Below are 25008 nucleotides of genomic sequence, written 5' to 3'. Positions count from 1 at the left end.
CCTGCTAGGAAAAACTCCATCTTTCAAAAATAAATACTTTGCTGTGGTCACCATTGAACAAGTTGCCAACACACCAACTCTGATGAAGGCACAGTGATCTTTGTACCTAGTACAGATCTCTAAATATGGCAAGCTTTACTCTGCCAGGGCAGCAATGTAGATCACTCAGCGGACCAAGTGGAATAGAGTATAGACTGTCATACCTAAAATCAGGCCCTAAGATGGTCAAAAGATAATGAACATTGAACATCTATTTGTTAAGAAAACCTGTGGTTTAGATGAAGTAACATATTTAGAAAATGTAATAAACACGAAAACCATTGACCAAACATGAAAATAAAAAGGATGATTATGTATTATACCTGAAAGAAACCGGGTGGAAATTATTAGCAATTCAAAACAAAGTATGTAAAGACATGAAAAGTGGGTTCTTGCTCGGGTAATATCCTTCCCAGATAGGATTGTGCGCTGCTATTTGGCCACACAAAAAGAAGTAAAAAATAAATATGTGTAAGTAAATATGACAAAGACACAAAAATCCATGTGTATTGAAATCAAAAATATGTTAATGTAAATCAAGCTCCTATGACTCTGACCAGCTTGTGTTTCGCCCCACCAAGGTTTTGTCAAAGTTAAACATTAATAACAAATGAGCAAAAGCAGGTAAATGTGAAGATCAATGACATTTAGAATCAAAAATAGCTTCACTTCTGTATTCGTGAGTTCACAAAGGATTCCTGATCAGTGTCGATGTTTAACTACTGCATAAGTGTCTGCTATAAATGTTGTGACTCACCAGAGGTGATGCATTTGCCCCTGTTCGTAGGAGTACTACAGAGAGTGCAGATTTACTAATTTCGTTTGTGCATTGTGCAGTGTTGTCTTGGTTATGTAAATTACTCTAGAACAATACCAAGGTATAATAATAAGAGAAGTAACCTGCGCACATAAAGGACAGAACAAGATGAATGCCCTTTGAAAGGTTTAAATTAAATGCTAAATATGCCAACATTTAAGTATTAGCTCCATGTATGTGCCTCTTTTGCAAGAAACTATCGACTTTAGTAATGTAGACATGCCAACATCACTAAACACTGAGGACACTTGTCACAGGTGCTTTTGTACACACATCTTAGTTGTGTTAATAGTTACAGTCACCTGCTACCTTTCTGTGTGCCATCTCTCAGGATGCGAGAAATCCTAATATGACAGGAAAGTAGTAGTTTCCACACTTGACAAACCCACAGCCAAATCCACAATATTATCATGGAGATAAACAGTTGTCCAGGGAAAGGTTGAACGGGATAAGAGAGAGAAACAGAGACACTGAATATCATCTTCCACCTGATTGCACAGCTGTACTTCATTTGTACTACAGGAACATCAATATTTGAAAAGTAGACATGAGCTTTAGTATAACTATAGTTTACACATTGAGGTTTTAACTTGAAGTTTTGTGTATGATATACCTGCTGAATTTCTCTGTATTTTAATTCTCTATATGCAAGAAAATTACATTTTTTGTTTGATCATCCCCATTTTGTCTGGATTGATGCTGATTGTTTTGTGACTCTGTGCACAGAGACTCTGCCAATCAGACCCCAAAGCATGTGCTCTGACCCCTAAAACCTGTTGAGGTTAGTTGAACTTCAAAGAGTCAAAATAACCCCTTTCGACAGGCCTAAACTTTCTTTTCACATATTAGTAAGTCACCCCTAATAGGCCTTAAATGTGCAAAGGGCAGCGCCATGAAATTTAAAACTAGGACATGTAAAAGTTTAATTTTAACTGTAGCAGGGTTAGTTGTTCCATGGGAAAGCATTGGGAGTTAATATTAAAATTACATATTACACAGTTATCTCCACCTAGGAACCAGCTACAAAGTTCATCCTTGAACTTTTAAAAATATGTATTACTATTCCAATCAATTGGTAAGTTTGGATTTGTAATACAATTTTTATAAATGGTACTTTTAAAAAGTCACTTTTAACCTGCTTTAGAAGACCATTTGCACAAGCTCCCAACTGTCTCCCAGGAGCCGACTAGTTCCTTGATGAGGTGTGAATTGGCTCCCAGGGTGAGACAAAGGCTTAGGTGTGTGGAGAGTTTAACCTTCCCTTGACAGAATGAGCTGGGGGTTTGCCCAGCTCCTTGCATATTGTTAAAGAATGCCTACCTTGTCACTGGCAGATGTAGCTCACACCTGGGCCTGCCTCTCTATTGGCCAGCTAGCCAGCCAGACTCCTATCCCAGTGGAAGAGGTGCTGCCCCAGAACTAGATTTGAGAGAGCACACAGGATGGATTACTTATTTCCTGGATCTCACCTCCAGAGTGGGTTCAGAAGCTCTCCAAGAGGGAACACAATTTCTGCCATGCTGGATTTAAGTAGAGAGGGACACTCTGGGATTGTGTGCAGTAGGGCACACAGAAAGCGCTGCAGAGGTGAGTAGGGTTGCCCCAGGGAACATTTTCTCTAGTGGTTGGTGGGGCAGGAGTCCCCCCCCCCCACCCACAAGATACTGTGAGGCACAAATGTGTACCTGTGGCACTGGTAATTGCCTGCACATGCTGGTGAAGCCTGTTGAGACCTGTGAAGAGAATCCTAAGGGCTGGACCTGACCTCACTTGTACCCAGGACAAAGAAATGCCAAAGGCCAGTTTAATGATCTCCTGTTAAGCTGCAGGGACACAAAAGCTGTAAGAGGCCAGCTTTCCTGGAAGAGCTCAGCTGACCAGTTTCAACTAGATCTGCCCTGGACCCTTTTGGGACTTCTGTGAAGGGAGTCCTGATCTCCAAGTGCTGCTCCTGAGGCCCTGAAACCCTTTGCTTGTGTCAGATTGTACTCCTCCTACCTAACCCTAAGCGCTGGGACTTAGAAATGTATTGGTGAATTTCTGTCTGGAGAACTGCATTACCAGCTGTTCTGCTGAGGGTGCATTGCTGGTGGGCATGACTTCACTGCAGCTTCTGCTTCATTCTTCTCCGCAGCAATTCGGATTCAGCAGCCTGACCGACCGGCATCGACAATGTCAAACCTTCTTTGGCTACAGCCTGCAGCCTTTCCCGTCTGAGGAAATCTGACTTCCAGAAATGAGTCTAAGTGTGAAAGTAGAAATCTTAACTGGGCCCAACACCGAGCAGAATCCGATCAACATCGATGACTGTTCTTTGGCACAAACTCCACACTTTTCCTGCTCTGAGCTTTTCCTGCATTAACTGAGACCTCATCCTCCGTGAGCCTCTCACCAGCAAGCCCATCTTCGGATCCAGCCTGCAGCCTTTTCCACTGGGAAATCCACCTTCCTGAAAATTTTCTAATTCCGAAGGTATTTCTGTGGCTGGTACCAACATGGTCCTCACATCCGAACCATGCTCTGTTGTAGTCAACCTCAAACCTTATATTTATCTAGAGTGACCAGTTGCCCGCAGTTGGTGCTCTGCACTTTTCGGCACTATTTTTATTTAAAACTTTAAAAAGGAATTTCTTCAATTCCATTTTTTTGATATTTTTCATTTTGCTATCCTTTAGTTAATTGGATTATTATTTATTTTTTATAAATTGGAATGGGATTGTTTTATGTTGTGTTCTTACTTTCTAACTGTTTTGGAACTTCTAAATACTATATTCGTTTTCTTAAGTTAAGACTGTCTGCTCTGTGCCATAGCTACCAGAGGTTGAGGTTAGTGTTAAACCTTTTCTGGACCTAGCACAAATAGTGACATCACTACTTGTGGTGCCTACCTTCCACCCTAACTAATGATGTACTTTCTCATGCTACTATAATTTGAAACATCTATAATAATTTGAATCTCAGTCTTTCGTCTGAGCTGAAATACAATTAAGTTTTGCTATAGTAAATGAGTAGCAATCAAGATTAAGATATGTTTGGTTGTTAGCAAGAGCTACCTTCATTATTAGAAAATACAATTTTGTGCATGATTTGCATTTGTAGTGACAAATGGATAACTGCAAAATGCAAGCATTCGTTAGTGTTGCATGTGTAGTTTCTATGCTAGATCATGTATGTATTTGCTATCTTTGATGTCAGTTTACCACACAACAATACTTCTGTGCTAATGCACTTCATATGAAGTTTGCAATAGGTCATCACCCCCATGGCTAGTTCATTATGAAATAACCAGTTCAACAGAGTTCTTAATCCTAATGCATGAATCTTGGCAAACAAATCAGTGCTGTAGAACTTGTAATCCCAATTTACAACTCTTTGGGAAGTAAACAAGTGCTAAGAGATTGTAATCCTTATGAGTGACTCCTTTTGAAACGACAATCGCATGTCTAGTCCTTGCAAGATACTCCTCTTGTTTCAAAATATCCTTTGCTGACCTGATACATGACAAGATCCCAACAAGTCCCAACGCAGCAACTAATCATCACAATTGCCAAGCAAGAGTGTTATGGACTAAAATAAAGTTATACTGTATGATTTAAAGATGGTCACCACCTTCAGCAAATCTTGTGAGAGTTCAATCGGCTCATGGATTCCTGGGTGTTTACACAGGTGTTTCATGAAATCTGTCTTTCTAAAACACGAGCCTTCTGTCCAGGCAGCTCTCACACCCTGCTCATACTTCTATCCTACAGACTTCCTCTCCTGCAGACATGCACACTCATAAGCCTCGGAGTACGGTGTCACATGGGTAAAGCATGCAATGGTAATTCTGTGCCACAACCTGACACCTTATCATGTCTACTTAATATATCAATAGCTCAGTCAAAAGCCAGTAGTAATCTTTAAATGCTTTCTGTATTCCTAAAAAGTTAGAAATTTACTCTAAATATAGTCATACATCAATAGGAGTACATTTCTGACATTGAAGCCTTTGTGAATTGGGGCCAAATATCATAATGTAAGTAAATAGGGCCTGAGATAAAGATAGATGGGAAGGCCAGAGATAACCAATGGCCCTGGAGTGATCTATGTACCTTCACAGGAACTGCCACTGTGACTCCTGTGAAAGCACTTAAAGTTTGGTGGGCTGTGCCATTTTTCAGGAAGCCGCTCACCAAATGTTTTTGTTTTTTGTTTTTATACAGCAACCTCCAAAATGGGAGTTTGTTTTTGAAAGCCAAATTACTAATGACCCTAACAATTGGAAGATTTCTTAAATTTAGCGGTGCGCTTAGAAATCAAAATAATAGATAAAAAATTCAATTTTAATTGTCCAATTTTCTTAGCTTCTTTATTTTATATTCCAGAAAGTTTCCTCATTTTCAATATTTATATTCCAGTTTTTACGGCCACAGCTACCTCGTTCTGTTCACCACAGTTAACCTTATCAGGGCATCCCAAATTTACTGATACTGGTCCTTTAATCATATAAAAAATGCCAAATTCCATCTTCCTTGTTTTACTATCCTAAGAGATTATACCGCAATTAGGAATGTCTTTGCTGTGTGCCATTTACGTGTCGAGTATCTGTCTTGATGTAGGACATGGACTCGGGTGTCTGAGATGTGATTGGTCTAATTCTGAATGTGAGGATTTAGGCATTACCATGCACTTTTGAAATTGTTAATTGAGGTATCATTATTATAATTTTGCTTAATAGGTGCACCGCTAGATTTATTAAATTCTGTTATTTGTATCACGGAACTGTCCATGAGCGGCGTACAATAATGGGGTGTGCACCAGTTATACTTTTAGGGACAAAAAAATGTGGGAGGTGCGAGTTACTTTACCTGCCACTTTTAGTAGTTATTAAAACATTTGGGAAAGTTTTCGCGGGGGTGTGGAAGTCGTTGTTAATTGTTTTTGTTTGAGACAGCATCTCCAAAAGTAGGCTAGCGTTCCAATGTTTATACACCAATGGCCCGCAATACATCAGGCCATGGTTTAGGATTCCAATGGTGGACCAGTAGGAACACCACCTCTGGAAACTTGACAGTCCACCTGACTCATAATAGAGTGGGTGGACTGACAGTTTAGCAGACAAGTTACTCTGCCACATTTGTGACAGAGTACTCTCTTTGCCAAAGTCTAAATCATGCCCTAAGTATTGATAATAATGTCTTCTAGGTATTTTTTGTACTGTTCCATTTTATATATTTGTATACATGCGATCTGTGACTCCTCCAGCTTGACATGAAATAACACAACCATGACAACATCTATCAGTACTTTATTATTAATATATCGCAGTAGAGTCTCAATGCAAGTGTATGGATTATGATTTTTTTGCCTGGGAGACAATTTAATTATGGCAGAATAATTAGAGTAACTTTGGTTATTTCAAATTACTCTTTTACATTTAACCCTATTTTCTTAGCGCAGTATGCACCCATTTGTCCATTGTGGATGTGAGAGTGTATTTTGTGTAATTATGCTTCACAAATTCCTTGAGTTACACCCAGCCCTGAATTTCGACAGATCTCATGATTTTCTCTGTCAACTGACAGAAGTCTGATTATTTATATTAGAGCTTCTTTCTGCATTTGTTTAGGACATTGTACAATTGTTTATAGACTGTGGTCACTGGGTCTTATCTTATGTTTTATTTTTGTGATCTAAACTGTTAATACAGTTTTAGGAGTGAATACATTCTATTATACAGACATTTGTACATTTTTAATGATGTAAATCCTTTGCAATAAATATTTCTACAAGACAAAACATGACTATCTCTTCATAATATGAGTGTCCATAAGTATTTAATGAGCTCCCATCTTGGGCTAAAGTTTGCTTGAATTCCAAAATGGTAGGGGACACTGGATGAACATTACTCATGATCATAAAGCTTCACAGATTACCATTGTCTTTGGCAAAAGTAAAAAATATACATCAATCCCAACATATAATTGGTACTTGATTTAATGAAGAATTATATTTAACTGAATAGCCCAAATATTTTGTCTAAACAGCTGAATTCTATCCATCTCCAGACAGTCTTTTAGAATGTGGCACCTCAAAATGACTGTCATCAACGCTTGTCCCATTGATAGAGTCTACATTACACATGCAACCTGCTCACCTCTGCAGTCCTTGAATACTAATTGAACTGGATCACTCCATTGTACAGCATCCGTGCCACAGCAATGAGCCTGTATGCTGTTAGTTATTTGTGCAGCAACCACACCACTGCGGCATTTGATTTTATCACTTTGAGGGACAAACATGGTCAGTTGTCTAATCGGAGCATTCCTTTCCCTCCTGCTGCTCCATATTTTCCACTTATAGCAAAACATGGTAAGTTATTCACATTGCTGGATTCATCTGCAGGCGAGTAAGGACGGGTTTCAAGGAAACAGTCAATTCCCTCAGTTATCAGCGATACTATTAATAGTAATCTGTTTTGTAGAAAATGTTGCCCTGTGTGGTTTTTGAATGCTTTATAGAGAAACAAAAAACACTAGGGTGAAACTAAATGCATCTTGATTAGAATGGGTAGTTCTTTACTGAACGATTTGAGGGATAAGCCATGTTGTCCCTGCCCTTAAGCATCACACTAAGGCCTATGAATCTAATCGAAGATGTGATTTTTTGTATTCATGGAGTATTGCCCTAGAGATACCATAAAGCGTTACTATTAACAGGTCAAGTTAAATCCAATTACATTTATAAAGCAACATAAACCATTAGCTGCTCAGGCGCCAGCTCTTCTGGGGTGGGCAACTTCCACATTATAATAGGGAGGCATGACCTAAAAGAGAAAGATCTTCAATCTATTCTGAAAATTCACAAATTAAACTGGTCGCTTGCCTTAGCCCAAATGGTAGTTATTCTGCTTATTCTGTTATTGGCTGCTTTAGGACCACTTTAACCATCAGGGATCACAAATCCCAAGTGGTGCCGCAGCGGTCTTGAGATCTCATTATGCTTGACGGGCCACTGCGGCCTCACCAAACATATTACGAGTTTCCTCATAGCACACTTTTCATGGCGGTGCGACCGCCATTAAAAGTGTGGTGGTGAGGTGGTGAGGAAACAAAGGGGGCCCTACAGGGCCCCCTGGTGCCTCTTACCATGTGGATGTACACAGGGGTGCACAGTCTGTGCCGTGCAGGTACTGACTTTGACGTTTCCATTTCATAGGCACCACAATGTGAATGCCAAAAACAGCCTACCAGACAGGAGAAAACGCCTAATCTGACATTCGGTTCAAACAGGGTTTGGCAGTGCAGGAGCGGGGCGGTCTTGCTCCCACACTACCAAACTCATAATAAGTCCCATAGGCTTAAAATCAAAACTGTATCAAATAGTCATAGTATACATTACAGCACCTATGTACTGTATATGCCTCTGTATGGACATATACATTCTGTAAATCAATAGGAACAAATCTGAGAACTTAATCTACAGCTAAATGTGAAACTTGCGAGATGGCAGAAACTAGAAAGTCGAACAGGGATATAGGCTTGGCATAAGGCTGGGCCATTAGATGGATAAGAGCAGACAGCAAGTTCTCATAGTGAGAAGCACGGGTCAACGAATGACAACACCAACAGTTGTATAAGTATTCTCCTAAAAGGAAAGTAGATCAACTAAGCTCTAATCCTTGATGCATCACCCTATGTCCAGACGTGGGTCCGGTGCTCACTACACGTGTGACTGGGGGTGAATGTTTGCATTGTCCAGCATTCCACCCATCGCTTATTTCTTTTGCATATGTCGCCCTAAGTGGAAAGGGTATGCCCAGACGTGGGTCTCATGCTCACTGCACCACTGGATTCAATCTAGCCTGCCTGATGAAGGGTGATGCCCTGAAACCGGTCCCAGGATGCTTGTTTCCGATCCAGGGAGGACCTGGCTTGGCAGTTCGGGCTGGACTGTTCCCACAAGGAGCAGGGTCAAGACTGATTTGCATATGGCTAGGTCCAAACTGGGGTGGTGTGGTGAGCAAAAGAATGATTGATTAAACCCGTATCCTTGTGACTGGGGTAGAATGTTTGCATTGTCCAGCATTCCAGCCATCAATTATTTCTTTTGCATTAGATGGATAAGAGCAGACAGCAAGTTCTCATAGTGAGAAGCACAGGTAAACGACTGACAACGCCAACAGTTGTATAAGCAATCAAGTTGGGCAGCATTCTCCTAAAAGGAAAGTAGATCAACTAAACTCTAATCCTTGATGCATCACCCTAAAATAAAGAGCAAAGTATTTTCATAAACAACCTTTGTTGAAATTCCAATAAGCAATTTTCCGATATGTAATTACTGACTGGCCAGCTCATTTGGCATCAGGACTCTATACAGAGCTGTCATGTGTTCAATTAAATATCTACATTACTGTGAGAGGTTTGTGAATTTCAATCCAGTATATGTCTCAGTATGAAACATGTAGGCGCAGTGTAAGCGTACCCATTCTCAAGCATTACATGCATTTGTCTACATCTGTTCACTGATTCAGGCATAAATCCTCAGAACCAGTCAATATTACCAACTGGTTGTTAATCGAATAAATTGCCTTCTTGCAAGAGGCAAACCTTAGCATTTTTGTGAACCACATCTTCAATATCGGCACACTTGCAAAGAAACTGTGTTGTAAGATACAGATTATAGCTACTGCCAATGAGTTTGCTAGGCACCTATAGATTTTGTGTTCAGCTCAAGTATGTCCATCATATCATGCAGAATAGCCAGGTGAGCAAAAAGGGTTATAGGTGAGCTATAATGTTCAATAGTAGGAGTCGCTAAATTCCATCATACATTTACCATTTCATTATAAGTTAGTAATAATAAATTTGTAATTTATAGAGTTGTAGCGGGTTGCTAGGTTTGTAGGGGTAGAGGGTGGGAAGTTAAGTAATAGGTAATTAACAATTAATTATCCATTATTATTAAATTTAATTGATTATTAATGATGTAAATTGTGGAATATTTACATTTTTTAGTTATATTTTAGTTTTTGGGCTGCTGGGTTTGTAAAGGTATAGAGTGGGAAGGAGATAAATAATAAGTAATTAGCAATTAATGTAATTTTCTTTTTTTAATTCATTATCAATTATGTAAAATGTGTAATAATTACATTTTTGGTTATATTTTAGGTTTGTAGAGGTATAGGGTGGGAAGTTGATTAAGTAATAATGAATGGACAATTAATGTATTATTACTTATTTAATCATTTTTATTTATGTACACTTTGTAATAGCTTTATATTTTAGTTATATTTTAGGTGTGGTGTGGCAGGTTTATACGGTTATAGTTTGGGAAGTTAATTAAGTAATAAATAAATAGTAATAAAAAAAAATCATAATCATGTAATTTGTTCAATTGCTATATCTATCTATCTATTCTATCTATCTATCTATCTATCTATCTATCTATCTATCTATCTATCTATCTATCTATCTATCTATCTATCTATCTATCTATCTATCTATCTATCTATCTATCTACTGAAAAAACCATAGGTTTCAGGCACGTTATAGTTAGGAATTAGCATTTAAAAAACCTTAGAAATTCACTGAAGAAACCATAGGTTTCAGGGGCATTATAGTTAGCTGGACTTTTCACTCGTACAAAACCATTGAAATTCGCCCGCAATGCACTGCTGATGACGTCACATATTACATCACTCATGACATGGTCAGTGACATCACTCATGATATCACTGATGACATCTCAAATGACATCACTGATGACATCATCCAGTGAATGTGTGTTTTTCTGAAAATTACATATGTTTTATATATGTATATCTCAAGGTCGATGGAAGAATACATGGGTATATAAGCTTCTAAATGGATGATTTGTTTTTGAAAAATTGATTGTATAACTGACTGATTAAGTGTATCTTAGTGAATACATGGCTTAGTGAGTAATGTTTAAATATGTAAATATCTGTATCAGTCAGTGCTTAATTTGTAAAATATGAAGTCCAGGTGCTCAAATTTTTGTAGGAGGCCACACCCACTTATTTAATTGGCTCAGCCTACATCCCCAACTGGAACTGAAAGCGAAATGTAATAGCAACTGAATTCCTACCTTGGTAATATGATGGTTGACTTGAAACACGTGTTGGTTTTCCAGCTCCTTGGGAAAGATATCTTAATAACATCATGGCAACACCGCAAAAGAGACTGGATGTCATGACTTTTGGAACCGAGCATAATGAACCTTTCTGACCATGAAAGTCCTGACTCTAAGGCTGTGCTGAAATGACTACTTCTGTTGGATGTTGTGTCTCCCCAGTCTGGATTTTCAAATAACACTCTAAACTGCCCGGACCCGTCTTGTAGTAAAAGACAATTCCACACCTTACCCACTTCTCAATTCTTTTGCTCTGAGAATTTGATGAATTCACCACTAATATGTTTACAGTTTGTTGCCAAAGGATAAATGACATGATGGAGTTCAGAGGATCAAGCCCAATATGAATGCATCTATCACATGAAGAATATATTGGACCCTGCTAGATGCACATTATGCACCTCTCTGGCATATGCACAACCTGTAACTGATTTATGTACATCATTCAATCCTGTCATATGCCCAATATAGACATTTAAAACCTCTGATTATATGCATGTATCAGGTCTCCAAAATGTGCATATAACATAGGCTCATGTAAAATGCATAGTGAAAAATATGTCTAGAGTATACAATGCAGACCCTTAATATGCACAGTATGTGATGCTGTGGTATCTGAAAATGGTACTTTTCAAAGGTGCAAATTACTCAGGCATTACTGCAAAAATAAAGTTCTGTAAACTGCACATGCCCGAGTCAGAAATGTCCATCTTTGCAGGCTACTTTTTGGACCACTCACCTTGTATTCACATAGCCCCAGTGCTCACTCTGCACTTATACAAGCACAGTGCTCATCCTACAGTCTTGAAGGCGCACCACCCAGCCTGTAGTCATACAGGTGTGGTAAATAATTTAATTACCGGGACTTAATTTGATACAGAAACATAATAAAATAGCTCAGTAAATAAGAGGCAGAATCCGTGGTATTAGAGGTTCGGAATGGGCTTTATTCCAATGGTCGATTATAATCGGTTGCTCCAGGTTCCATCACCACGAAGGTTCAGGAAGTGAAGTACATACGTTATTGACAATCAATTACTTTTATACAATAGGCATTACAGTGAGGCCAATACAAGAGGCGTAACAATTGATAGTGGTGATAATATATTCATACGTAGCAAAAATAGGCGTAACTGGGAGTGATTAAAAAAACGTCATCAGATGTGATGTCATAAGAGGGTGGTTACATGAAAGAATTTCGCAATGTCAGCAGAAATACTTGGCAGATATGCGCGCGCAGCAGCATGACGTGTAATTGACGTGCAACTAGGGGGTGAAGGGGACTTGACATTTAGCTCTACATGTGGCGACAGAAGTCTGGAGGGTCAAGTCAACCTAATCCCAAATCATATCTAACATCCTATGTTTAAAGAACTAAGTTATCCAAAAGAGAGGTCTCTTAGAGTAGAATCTTATTCTATACTGACTATACTGACTGTTAGTGCGTGTACAAGCGTCTAAGTGTCTACATTAGATGCGAGGGCGGAATCTTCCATAGTAACAGGGCTATGAATTACTTGCATGAAGACAGAGAAGTCGGGCCTTTGCTTGGTAGCTGGAAGAATGTTTACTTAAGCTACTAGACAGGAATGCATTGGGCAGGGAGCGGAGCAGATAATTTTCGAAGGTGAAATACAGTTCTTGGCAGGCAGCAAGCTGATGTCAGGCTTCGTGAGCCGCGCAGAGAATGAGACAAAGTTCATGGTCACAGATGCAGGCTCAGACTGGAGCTTTCAGAGACAGAAAGCAAGAAAAGCTTGATGACAGAATCAGGGCCTACTTGCCTGGACTGTAAAATGGCATAAGTGAACCATATAAAGGCGGTGGCCTTTTGTACTTATGAATGGAATATCCAGCCTATTCATGGCGGATCTGAAAGAGGACATGTTAACGGTGGACGCACATGTATTTGCGTCTTCATAACTGGAACTGGAGGGAACATACATGTACTTGTCACATGTACATAGAACCGTTGGGGTCCAAGATAGGGGACATAACTGACCAGAAAAATCCATATTTCCACATTCCCTCCTTGTCCCCTACTTGCCCGTCAAGAGATATCAATCTTCATTAATCCATTGATCTGTTCATATAGCATCATTTGTTCTTCTTTCTTCTTCCGGGATCTTGAATGAAAATCTTGATGTGGAATGCACGATGTGGCACACAGACCACAAATCGCTGGTCCACATTGTAGACATAGACAGCAACTGAATAGTATGAGAAGGCCAATACCTAGGAAAGATAGGACTCTCCATCCCCAGGCTGATAACACGCTCCAAAACCAACCGGACCAAGTCCAGGTGCCTGGATTCTGGTGTATCTGGTTTACAATCTTATGAAGGCGAGTTATGGCTTTATATACAGATGGTGAATTTTCTGGTATGAAAATGCAACAGCTTGATCCGATGACCCTACAAGCTCCGCCCCTATCGGCCAGGATGACGTCAAGGACAAGACGATTTTGAAGCACAACAATCCGCATAGCAGACTGCTCTTCTGTTAAATTGCCTAAGGCGGAAATAGTTTCGTTCACTACTGCTTCAAGGGTTCTAGTTAATCTACGTATCAGCTTACTATTAGTAACGGTACCTATATAGGGAAAGAGACCTTTATTGAAATCTGTGTATTTTTCCCATGCTGTTTCAGTGTAATCGACTATTGGGAGATCTCTCCTTTCTCTATTGTGTACTAAATGAGTATTTCTGTGATAATCAGGAGGAGCTAGAAAAACAGGTGGCAAAAGGAATCCAATGTAGCAGGTACCATCCCAATCTAGAGGCAAACGTACATATGCCGTCTGACCACATATAAAATAGGAATGGCGGGAAGCTCTAAATGTAGACTTGCCTTGATCACTAAATTCTACTACAGTGGTGCATCTACTATGGCCCATATGTATGGAACCATTCTTTCTTACACATAATTCACCTTTTACTGGAAATATTGACATAGCGGGCAAAATTGGAGTAGCTTCGGATTCGACATTTAGGATCATAAGATTAAGCGTAAAATTACCTAATCCATATACTTCATTTTCTAGATCAGTTCCTGTTCTTTTGGGAAATCCCTCCTTGTTAGGATAGCAGACCTTAAGTAAAACTAAATTCAAATTTCCCCATACCCAGTTATCTTGATAAACTGCAGAATTCGAATCCAGAGAATTAATTAAGCTAAACCATGCTCCACAGGAGCCGTTGTGTGTGAACGGGTATGGAAAAAGAGGTAGAATTCCTTTATAGTTCTGGTAGGGAGGGAGTCGGCCACATATCCAACAATTTGTAGCATTGCTAACCTGATGGGAATGATGTAACATACTAATAAAAGTGTTATTGCGCAGCGCAAATCTGTATGACAATTCAAGCGGAGGTAATTCACTAAAAGAATGTTCAGCAGTAACATTGTAAACATGTCTAGAAATAGGATAATATATGTGCAACAATATACTTGCAGTAATTATTAAAAGACTTGAGAAAAACAAAATGAATAACGTCACTATACAATGACTACGCAGAGATTTACAGTACGCCTGTCGTTTCAACATTTTTCGAGTGCTTTCTCTGTTCAGGTCCAAGGGATACATGTCCGAGACAATTCAACTGCTTCACCTTGGAGAGGACTTAAACAATCAAATTGCTCGACTCATTGGGCCTGAGCTTTAATTTATAAAGTTCGGAATCACTTTTTTCCACAAAATGAAGTTTTGAGTCAATGGGTGAAGACACACAAGGTGTGGTATTCACATCTGATTTTAGTCCATGAAATTTCTTGATATGACTTGAATGAATCCATCCTTTTCTGCCTTCGATCTTCACGGCTGTTCTTGTGGTGAGCAACACCAGCTTTCGATCAAAGTTCCTCACGAGGACCAGGTCTCCCGGAACCACGTCATGGGGTTTCACCTCAGTGTTGTCAGGAAAAGCTGCGGCTACCTGTGAACGACAAGATTGTAGTGCAGCCATCAAGGAAGCCAAATAATCTGTCAGCATGTTACAGTCAATATCAGTTATTTTGCGTGGTATAGGCGTCCCCCACATATTTGGTGGTCTGCCGAAGATCACTTCATACGGGGATAGCCCTGTTCGAGAGTGTGCTACCATTCTTGTGTAAAAGAGTGCAACTGGTAATGCTACTACCCAGTCGACACCTTTTTCTCTGCATATTTTGGATAATCTTATTTTCAGAGTCTGATTATGTCTTTCTACGAGACCTGCTGCTTCGGGGTGTCGGACACAGTGGAATTTCCACTGATAGCCTAACAAAAGTGAAACGTGTTTCATTAATTCAGATGAGAACGGCTGGCCGTTATCTGAGTGAACAACACGTGGTAAACCGTATCGTGGGAAGAATTCTCGAACCAACTGTTTGGCAGTAGTCGGGGCAGTGTAATCTGAAACCGGGTATGCCTCCGTCCAACGGGAAAGAGCACACACAACTACGAGAACATATTTAAATCCTCTACATCGTTCCATCTGGATATAATCCATCTGGAGGACCTCAAAAGGATGATCAGGAGGATGAAATCCACCTTGTTCTACGGGAACGCTTTTTCCTGGGTTGAACTGACAACAGATCATACAGGTACGAACTTTTTGTTTCGCTGCTGCTCGTAAATGCTTGTTGAACCAAATATGTTGAATGCTGTCTAGCATAGCTTTCTCTCCTAGATGCGCTGGACTATGGATAGTGTTAATAATGACTTGGACCATTGAATCAGGAAGGAACCACACAGACTTTTCCTTCATCAACCATCCTTGATCCGTTTGGATCCCTCCTAATTCAGTCCATTTCTTTATTTCTTCTGATGTAGCATGTGTCTGTATATCAATTACATCAAGAGTAGGATCTTTAACCGTCATACAATGTGTTGGCGTCTGGACTATTGTCTTTGTCATGTCGGATGTTTGAGTTTGGGCAGTCTGTTTAGCTGTTCTGTCAGCTAAATCATTGCCTTGAGAAATGATATCAGTAACTTTCGTATGTGCTTTGCATTTCATAATCGATATTGCAATGGGTAAATGTATTGCATCTAATAAGGCGTGAATGAGGGGTCCGTGCTGAATGTGGGCACCGTGAGAAGTTAAATAACCTCTCTCTCGCCACAGCACGCCGAAGTCATGTACGACTCCGAATGCATAACGTGAATCAGTGTATATGTTGACTTTTTTATTTGTGGCTTGAATACAGGCTTGTGTCAGAGCGACGAGCTCTGCTGCTTGAGCGGACAAGGTATTTATGCAATTTGTTTCAATAATTTCAGTGTCTGTTGTGACTGCGTAAGCGGCCACTAGTTCTCCTGTACCTTTTCTCATACATGAACCATCTACATACAACGTCAGGTCTGGGTCTGACAACGGGACATCGGTTAAATCTTGTCTGGGTTTCGTCGTTATTGTAATAACTTCAATACAATCATGTGCTAGTGGGTCTGTTCCATTTATAGGTAAAAGTGTGGCAGGATTCAATGTGTTACAACGTCTGATTTCTATATGTGGCTGAAACAATGTTAGTTCATACCCTGTAAGTCTTGCTATAGTCAAATGTTGTGTTTGCGTTCGATTCACAAGAACCTCCACTGCATGTGGTACTTGTACTGTCAATGGATGTCCTAACACTATGGCATCGCTTTGTCTTATTGCTAAAGCGGTCGCTGCCACTGATTTCAGGCACGCAGGCAGAGCCTGAGCTACGGGATCTAATGTACTAGAAAAATAAGCACATGGTTTGTGTGCTCCTGCTTGTTCTTGTGTGAGTACTGACAAGGCAGTACCTTCGCGTTCTGTAATAAAGAGTGTAAACTGTTTACTGTAACATGGTGTTGCTAAAACAGGTGCTTGACATAAAGCTTTCTTTAAGCTTTCAAAAGCTTGTGTATGTTCCTGAGTCCAAGGGAGAACAGTCGATGTGGCTGCCTCCTGTGTTGTCAACTGAATGAGTGGTTTTGCTAGAAATGCATACTGAGGGATCCACTGCCTACAATATGAAGTGAGGCCTATGAAAGCCCGTACCTCCTTTTGTGTCTTGGGTATTGGCATGTTAGCTATTAACTGAATGCGATCTGGTGTAAGCTGCCTTCCCTCCTTGGACAGCGAGTGTCCAAGATAAACAACTCGCTGGACACAGAATTGCAGCTTAGAAGGGGACACCTTGTGCCCCTTTTCGGCTAGAAATTGTAAAACTGTCAGTGATGCTTTCTCACATTCGGGTTCGCTTCTAGCGGTGATCAGCAGATCATCGACATATTGAAGCAAGGCAGTGTTAACTGGCATGTGAATACTGTCGAGTTCTCGTTTCAGTGCTTGGCTATAGATGCTGGGGCTTTCTGTAAATCCTTGAGGTGCGCGTGAGAGTTTGAAGCTACGTCCATTTAAACTAAATCCGAACAAATATTGGCTTTCCGGATCTATTGGGACGCTGAAAAAGGCATTTTTGAGATCAATTACAGTAAAGAATGTTGCTTCGGAATCAATAGCTGTCAGTAATGATGAGATATCGGGGACCACAGGGAATTGTGGCACAATACACTTGTTTAATTCGCGCAGATCTATAACCAATCGATATACTGGCGGGGCCTTCGGATCTGTTCGTTTGAGAATCGGAATTATCGGTGAATTACATACATTGGAGTCTGTTTCTACAACCACTCCTTGGGCAATGAGCTCGTCAATGATTTGTAGTAAAGCCACTACAGCATCTGGTGGTAACTTGTATTGTCGCATTCGTGGTAGTACCACTCCTGCCTTTAGTGTAACTCGATATGGTGTAATATTCATGCAACCAACATCAGTAGGGCCTTGTGCCCATAGATGGGTAGGTAAAGTCTGCAATCGGGGATCCATGTCTCTAGACACATAATGACCTTTAAAATCACGTAAAAACAGTCTTACTCCTTCCGGAGAACAACATATTATAGCTCCTAGAGCTTTCAATGTCTTTATTCCTAACAGGTTTTCTGGACATGATTTAGTAAGCAATAAATCTGTAGTTCGGGTCAAAGGTCCTATCGTAAGTGAAAGAGGTTGTGACACTTCATTAACAATAGGTTTTCCTGAAAAACCAAGGGAAATATTCTGTGAGCCTGAGAGGGGTGCCCCTGGAACTTCACTACGTTTTATAGTTGTTCGACTTGCCCCTGTATCGAGTAAAAATTTTCTGTCTTGGCCTAATAATTCACTATGTACATAAGGTCCTTCTTGATCTACAGGGATCTCGATAAGGGGTAAGTCAACTTCCCTCTCTAGGCTGGTTCATGCATATCGTTGATAATCAGGATAGTCATACTGTGCGGTCTGGTACAGTTGTCGTGTCGTGGTTTGCGTGGCAGCAACAGGCAGCGCTGGTGCAGCTGGCACAAACTGTATAGTCTGTTGTGGAGCTGGCATGGACTGTGCATGCTGCAAGGCTCCTTGTTCATTCTGATCCTGTCTAAGTGGCCGTGGTCTTTCTTTTGTGATACCTGTGGCGATATTACGCTTCAGGACTGGACAATCGTGTACATGATGACCTAGTTGTTTACAATAGTTGCATGTCCCTTTTACAGGTCCTGCTAAATCGCCAGAATGTGTCGTACCCTTTTTATGTCCTTCAGCGGGAACTGTTTGGGAGACTAGCATTTTCATTTTCGTGTCTTTCATGCGTCTTTGTTCATGATCTTGTTCCTCTCTAATTCTATTGTGATGATACTGTAACATTTGTAACATTTGTGATGGAGTGTTACCTTGCCAGGTACTCTCGAATTTTAATACTCTATTCTTCACTTGGGGCAAGGAATTTTCAACTAATTTTGTCACAAACAGATGTGGGTAGGACTCGCTACTTGCTTTTATACCACTATTTATACCAAAACATTTTTCGAATCGGGCATAGAAATCACTAGTGTCTTCATCTTGCTTTTGTTTACAGGCTGAAATTGCACCCCAGTCTTCCTTTTTCGTAGTTAATAAACGTGGCAGTACCTGGACTAATAAACCTGGCAGTGCTTTAGTTTTGTCCCCAAGCCCCGAACCTGGACCTCGGGCCTTTTCTTCATTTTCTAATGCTGTCCAATCTATCTTTTGGTCTCCTACCTCCCACTCTTTTTCCTTGAGTTTTTCATAAATGCCAGCAGGCATTAATACCTTTAATATTGTCATAATGTCGGGATAGGTATACTCTCCCATGAGTAACATGTCTTTAATTTCTCGGTGGAAACCCGCTGGGTCTTTGTCATGACTGGGTACCACTTTCTTCATTTCTAACAATTCTATTTTCGATATGGGCGTATATACATATACACGTTTAAACTCATTGTCCTCGCCCTTTATTGGGTGCACTTCTCGTAAGGGATTCTGTCTGCCCATGTAATACGTGGTTCTTTCCTTGATGGGCAGTGAGACATGTTCTGGGTATATAAAAAGAATGTACTGCTTTCTTGATTCTAGTATCTCTTTAATTAACTTAGTACCTGAACCTCTCCATCTATTCTTGAGTAATTCGGTCAATATATCAGGTAAGGGACCCGGATCTGAATGTTGGCTTTTATATAGTATAAGAAGTTGTTGAATCATATAAATCCCAGCTAAACGCTGTTCATCTGGGGTGAGATTCAAAAATGTGTGTGCTACTGTATCATCACTATACTTCCCGGGACTGTCAACCCAATGGACAGCTGACCTGGCTAATTCTTGTTCATCCATAGAATCGAGAAAATGATAACCCCTTTGTTCTCGGAGTAATTTATCAGCTGCTTGGAATGAATGCTCGTTAGACCTTATATTTATTATTGGTGTTTGAAAATTCCTGTTATTTTCTAGACCTATCGGATGTATCGGATCAGTAAGACATCTAGTACTATTACGAGATCTTCCTCTACCTACATAGGCTATAGTTTCTGACTGTCCTGTGGGCAGTCCTGATGCTTCTTCCTCGCTTCGTTCGAACTGGTCTACCGCTAATCTTTCTTCGTGTAGGCGTTCTATTTCTTTACGGATCTTTCGGCACATGGCTATTATACAGTTTTGCTTATCATGTCTCCCTTCTGATATATTCTGGCTCCATCTGGTAAGAATCTGCATTGCTTCCGGGTCTACCCCCGGTCGGTCTTGATTTCTGATCACACAATTTATGAGGAAACGTAACAGTTCCCCCTGTATCTCCACTTTCTGGTATTCCATAGCTCTGTTAATACATTCAGAATCTTGCCCTGTTTGGACAAAATGATATATATTATCTAGATGCATAGTCATTCCTGGTAACTTCCCTAAATACACCGCGGCTCGTCTGATACGTAATGATGCCAGGGTCATTTCGTCCTCTTTTCCGGGCATAGGGTCATATCTACAATCTATAAGAAGTTCCTTAAGCGTACGGGCATTTATGAGTTTGGGGGTACGTGAATGTGCTGACTCTTGAAAAGTAAGTTTATTTATTCTAGGTGGCGTAGAAAAGATATTGGTAGCACCTCCGGTAGCCCCGTCTGGAGTATCGGGTGTGAAAGGATTCGTTGAACGTGATACAGCAACTATAGGTGTGGATACAGCTATAGAAGTAGCTGTAGGAACAGATGCAGAAACAGATGTGCTTGCCGGAACTTGTGTCAGAACCTGTTGCTGTAGGGATACAGGTACTGGATCTTGGCGTTGAACCTCCCTGGCAAGCGGTCTCTGTGGGGCGGGATTAGCATACTCGGGAGCTGCGTCATCTAAATATGAGGAAAGGAAAACATCTTCTGCTGTTCTAGGATGCCCCTTAGGATGTACCTTTATTGGAAATAATGGGGGTGGCAAGTCTTTTGGTATCCCCGCAGTAGCCTTAGGTAATCCCTCGGCCAGAAGGGGATACATACCCTTCATAAGGGCATGTCTTTGTCTGTCTACTTGTTCTGATTTTACTCGTGTACCTTCTTCAATTAATAGATTTTCTTGAACTTTATTTGAATTCTCTTTACTCTTCTCTTCCTGTCTACGTGCTTTTTCTGTGCGTCTATACGATTCTTTACGCCATAATTCAATGGCGTCCTTCTGTGATTGTCTAGCTTTCTTTTTCCATAACTCTTCCTCTACTTTCACGATGCACTCTGCATCCCAGGTCCCAGCTGCGGGCCACCTCTGACTTTCTGGTAATTCCTTAGTGTAGTCTACCCATAAATCAAGAAATAATATAGCGTCTAAGCCATGTTTATGATACATGAAGTACCCTGGAGTGTCCCTAGGAGGAATAGGAACAGCTTCTTCGAGTACCCCTTTTCTTGTTGTGATCTGTCTTAATTTCGAAAAGAGCGGCATATTGAAAACTGATCTGATACTTGATTTTGAACAAACTTAATGAGAACTGATCTGATACTAGATTTTGAACAAACTTAATACAATAAACACAATAATGAACAGTCATTCATACCACAATATACCGAACGTATTTAAAACATTTAACATTTAACATTTAACTGAGCAACGATGATCTAAGAAAAATTTAATCACTAAACATAATACTCGACTTGAACTGAATTATTCTGAATTTATATACTTGATATACTAGATATACTGCTAAACAGTACAGATACACTGCTGAAATAGTGCAGACCGGATTTGTGTACCCAAACCCGTCTGGACCGGCACAACTTATGTGCACGCCAGAACGCCTCCCCAGTAATGGTACTCACCGGGTAGCTCGGAACGGAAGGCCTCGGAGACTGAACTGAACTTGAACCGGACTGGACTCGACTCGAACACTTCGGACACTGGACTCGACTTCGGACTTCGGAAAACTGGTGGGCCTCTGTATACCTCGGATCTTGCTCTCTCAGCTAGGCTCTGGTCGGGATACTTCGCACTTCTCACCGCCTCGTCTGGGTGTTGATCGCAGCCTCAGTCGCCCCCGCTTGACCGGAGGGAGATACAGGAAATCCTGCTGGTACGCGTTGTTGTCCGTCCAGCTGTGGCAGGAGACCGGGCCTGCAACGCACCACCGGCGCGTGAGATGAGAAAGTGTCCCTGTTCGGGCGCCATTCATGTGGTAAATAATTTAATTACCGGGACTTAATTTGATACAGAAACATAATAAAATAGCTCAGTAAATAAGAGGCAGAATCCGTGGTATTAGAGGTTCGGAATGGGCTTTATTCCAATGGTCGATTATAATCGGTTGCTCCAGGTTCCATCACCACGAAGGTTCAGGAAGTGAAGTACATACGTTATTGACAATCAATTACTTTTATACAATAGGCATTACAGTGAGGCCAATACAAGAGGCGTAACAATTGATAGTGGTGATAATATATTCATACGTAGCAAAAATAGGCGTAACTGGGAGTGATTAAAAAAACGTCATCAGATGTGATGTCATAAGAGGGTGGTTACATGAAAGAATTTCGCAATGTCAGCAGAAATACTTGGCAGATATGCGCGCGCAGCAGCATGACGTGTAATTGACGTGCAACTAGGGGGTGAAGGGGACTTGACATTTAGCTCTACATGTGGCGACAGAAGTCTGGAGGGTCAAGTCAACCTAATCCCAAATCATATCTAACATCCTATGTTTAAAGAACTAAGTTATCCAAAAGAGAGGTCTCTTAGAGTAGAATCTTATTCTATACTGACTATACTGACTGTTAGTGCGTGTACAAGCGTCTAAGTGTCTACATTAGATGCGAGGGCGGAATCTTCCATAGTAACAGGGCTATGAATTACTTGCATGAAGACAGAGAAGTCGGGCCTTTGCTTGGTAGCTGGAAGAATGTTTACTTAAGCTACTAGACAGGAATGCATTGGGCAGGGAGCGGAGCAGATAATTTTCGAAGGTGAAATACAGTTCTTGGCAGGCAGCAAGCTGATGTCAGGCTTCGTGAGCCGCGCAGAGAATGAGACAAAGTTCATGGTCACAGATGCAGGCTCAGACTGGAGCTTTCAGAGACAGAAAGCAAGAAAAGCTTGATGACAGAATCAGGGCCTACTTGCCTGGACTGTAAAATGGCATAAGTGAACCATATAAAGGCGGTGGCCTTTTGTACTTATGAATGGAATATCCAGCCTATTCATGGCGGATCTGAAAGAGGACATGTTAACGGTGGACGCACATGTATTTGCGTCTTCATAACTGGAACTGGAGGGAACATACATGTACTTGTCACATGTACATAGAACCGTTGGGGTCCAAGATAGGGGACATAACTGACCAGAAAAATCCATATTTCCACACAGGCACATCACTCACCCAGTGCTCACCCTGCACTCATACAGGCACAGTGTTCATCCTGCACACATACAGGCACAGTCCTCCACCTGCACTTATACAGGGACAGTCCTCACCCTGCACTCATACAGGCACAGTGCTCACCCTGCACTCATACAGGCACAGTGCTCACCGTGCACTCATACAGGCACAGTGTTCATCCTGCACTCATACAGGCACGGTGTTCATCCTGCACACATACAGGCACAGTCCTCCACCTGCACTCATACAGGCACAGTCCTCACCCTGCACTCATACAGGCACAGTCCTCACCCTGCACTCATACAGGCACAGTGCTCACCCTGCACTCATACAGGCACACCGCTCACCCTGCACTCATACAGGCACAGTGCTTACCCTGCACTCATACAGGCACACCCCTCACCCTGTACATATACACACACATCACTCACCCTGCACATTTACAGGCAAACTGCTCACCCTGCACTCATACAGGCACACTGCTCACCCTGCACACATACAGGCATCCGCTCACCCTGCACTCATACAGGCATACTGTTCACCCTGCACTCATACAGCTCATCATGCATTCATACAGGCACAGTGTTCACCCTGAACAGATACACATACACCTACCACACACCACTCACTCTGCACACATACAGGCAAACCACTCACCCTGCACTCATACAGGCACAGTGCTCACCGTGCACTCATACAGCTCACCATGCATTCATACAGGCACACTGCTCACCCTGCACTCATACAGGCACAGTGTTCACCCTGCACTCATACTGGCACAGTGCTCACCTGGCATTTTAAGAGGCACACCGCTCATCCTACACTCATGCAGGCACACCACTCAGCATGCGTACAGGCACACCACTCAGCCTGCAGTCATGCAGGCACATCACACACCCTGCACTCACACAGCCACATGAGTCAAACTGCACTCATACAGGCACACCACTCACCCTGCACTCATACAGGCACACCACTCACTTTGCACTCATACAGGCACACCACTCATCCTGCACTCATACATGTACACCACTCACTCAGAACTCATACAAGCACACCACTCACCCTGCACTCATACAAGCACACCACTCACCCAACACTCATACAGGCACACCACTCACCCTGCACTCATACAAGCACACCGCTCACCCTGCACTCATACAGGCACACAGGTCAATCTGCACTCATACAGGCACACTGGTCACATACTATACTATACAATGACAGGTCATACCATACAGCACTATGGAATGACAGGCCATTGCATACCACACCACAATACAACATACCACTAAAAAACATTGACAAAGCTAATAGATCCCACATGCGCAAGACCTATGGGCGTCAGTTCCTCTCAGTTACAGTGCTTTGACTCATGGAAGCTGAAAGGCCTGAGACCATCTAGGCAAGGGGGCTGCTGTGATAGAATTAATGGTGCTCAAATTCACTGTCACATTTCATTTTCTTGCCAATTCCCTTGTGGAAAAAGATTAAAAATAAAATGAATGTATGTCTTGACCGGTCAGGATGCTTTTTGAACCTACCCCGTTTTCATTGCCACACATTAACCACCCCAATTTATGGCTTCAAGGAGTAAAGTTTTTTCAATTTCAATTTCAGCACTGGTTAAACTGTTGTTATATTGTCCAGAGCGAGCAGCTTTTCGGGCTCTGCCTTTATTTATTTTTGACAAATTTGACAACTTTTGCACTTTGCAAAATTGTTTTTTTCGGCAGACAATAACGAGTTTTGGTCAGAATAGTTTACCTCTAAAATGTTGTTTGTGACAACCATTTCTGAAACAAAACAACCTTTTGTTACAGATTTATTTG

General features: G+C 41.2%; 1 long non-coding RNA gene across 1 annotated transcript in view; it reads left to right on the top strand.

Annotated features, from left to right (window-relative positions):
* Positions 1-6619, top strand: part of LOC146775974 (uncharacterized) — a 52945-nt gene extending 46326 nt beyond the window's left edge. Inside the window, exon 3 of the long non-coding RNA XR_014972395.1 lies at positions 2991-6619. This is a non-coding gene — a long non-coding RNA (uncharacterized LOC146775974). The remainder of the gene's footprint in view (positions 1-2990) is intronic.
* Positions 6620-25008: the final 18389 nt, after the last annotated feature.

This window comes from Triturus cristatus, chromosome 12, assembly GCF_964204655.1.
Source record: "Triturus cristatus chromosome 12, aTriCri1.1, whole genome shotgun sequence".
Taxonomy (NCBI): Eukaryota; Metazoa; Chordata; class Amphibia; order Caudata; family Salamandridae; genus Triturus; species Triturus cristatus.
This window is presented reverse-complemented; position numbering and strand designations above follow the sequence as displayed.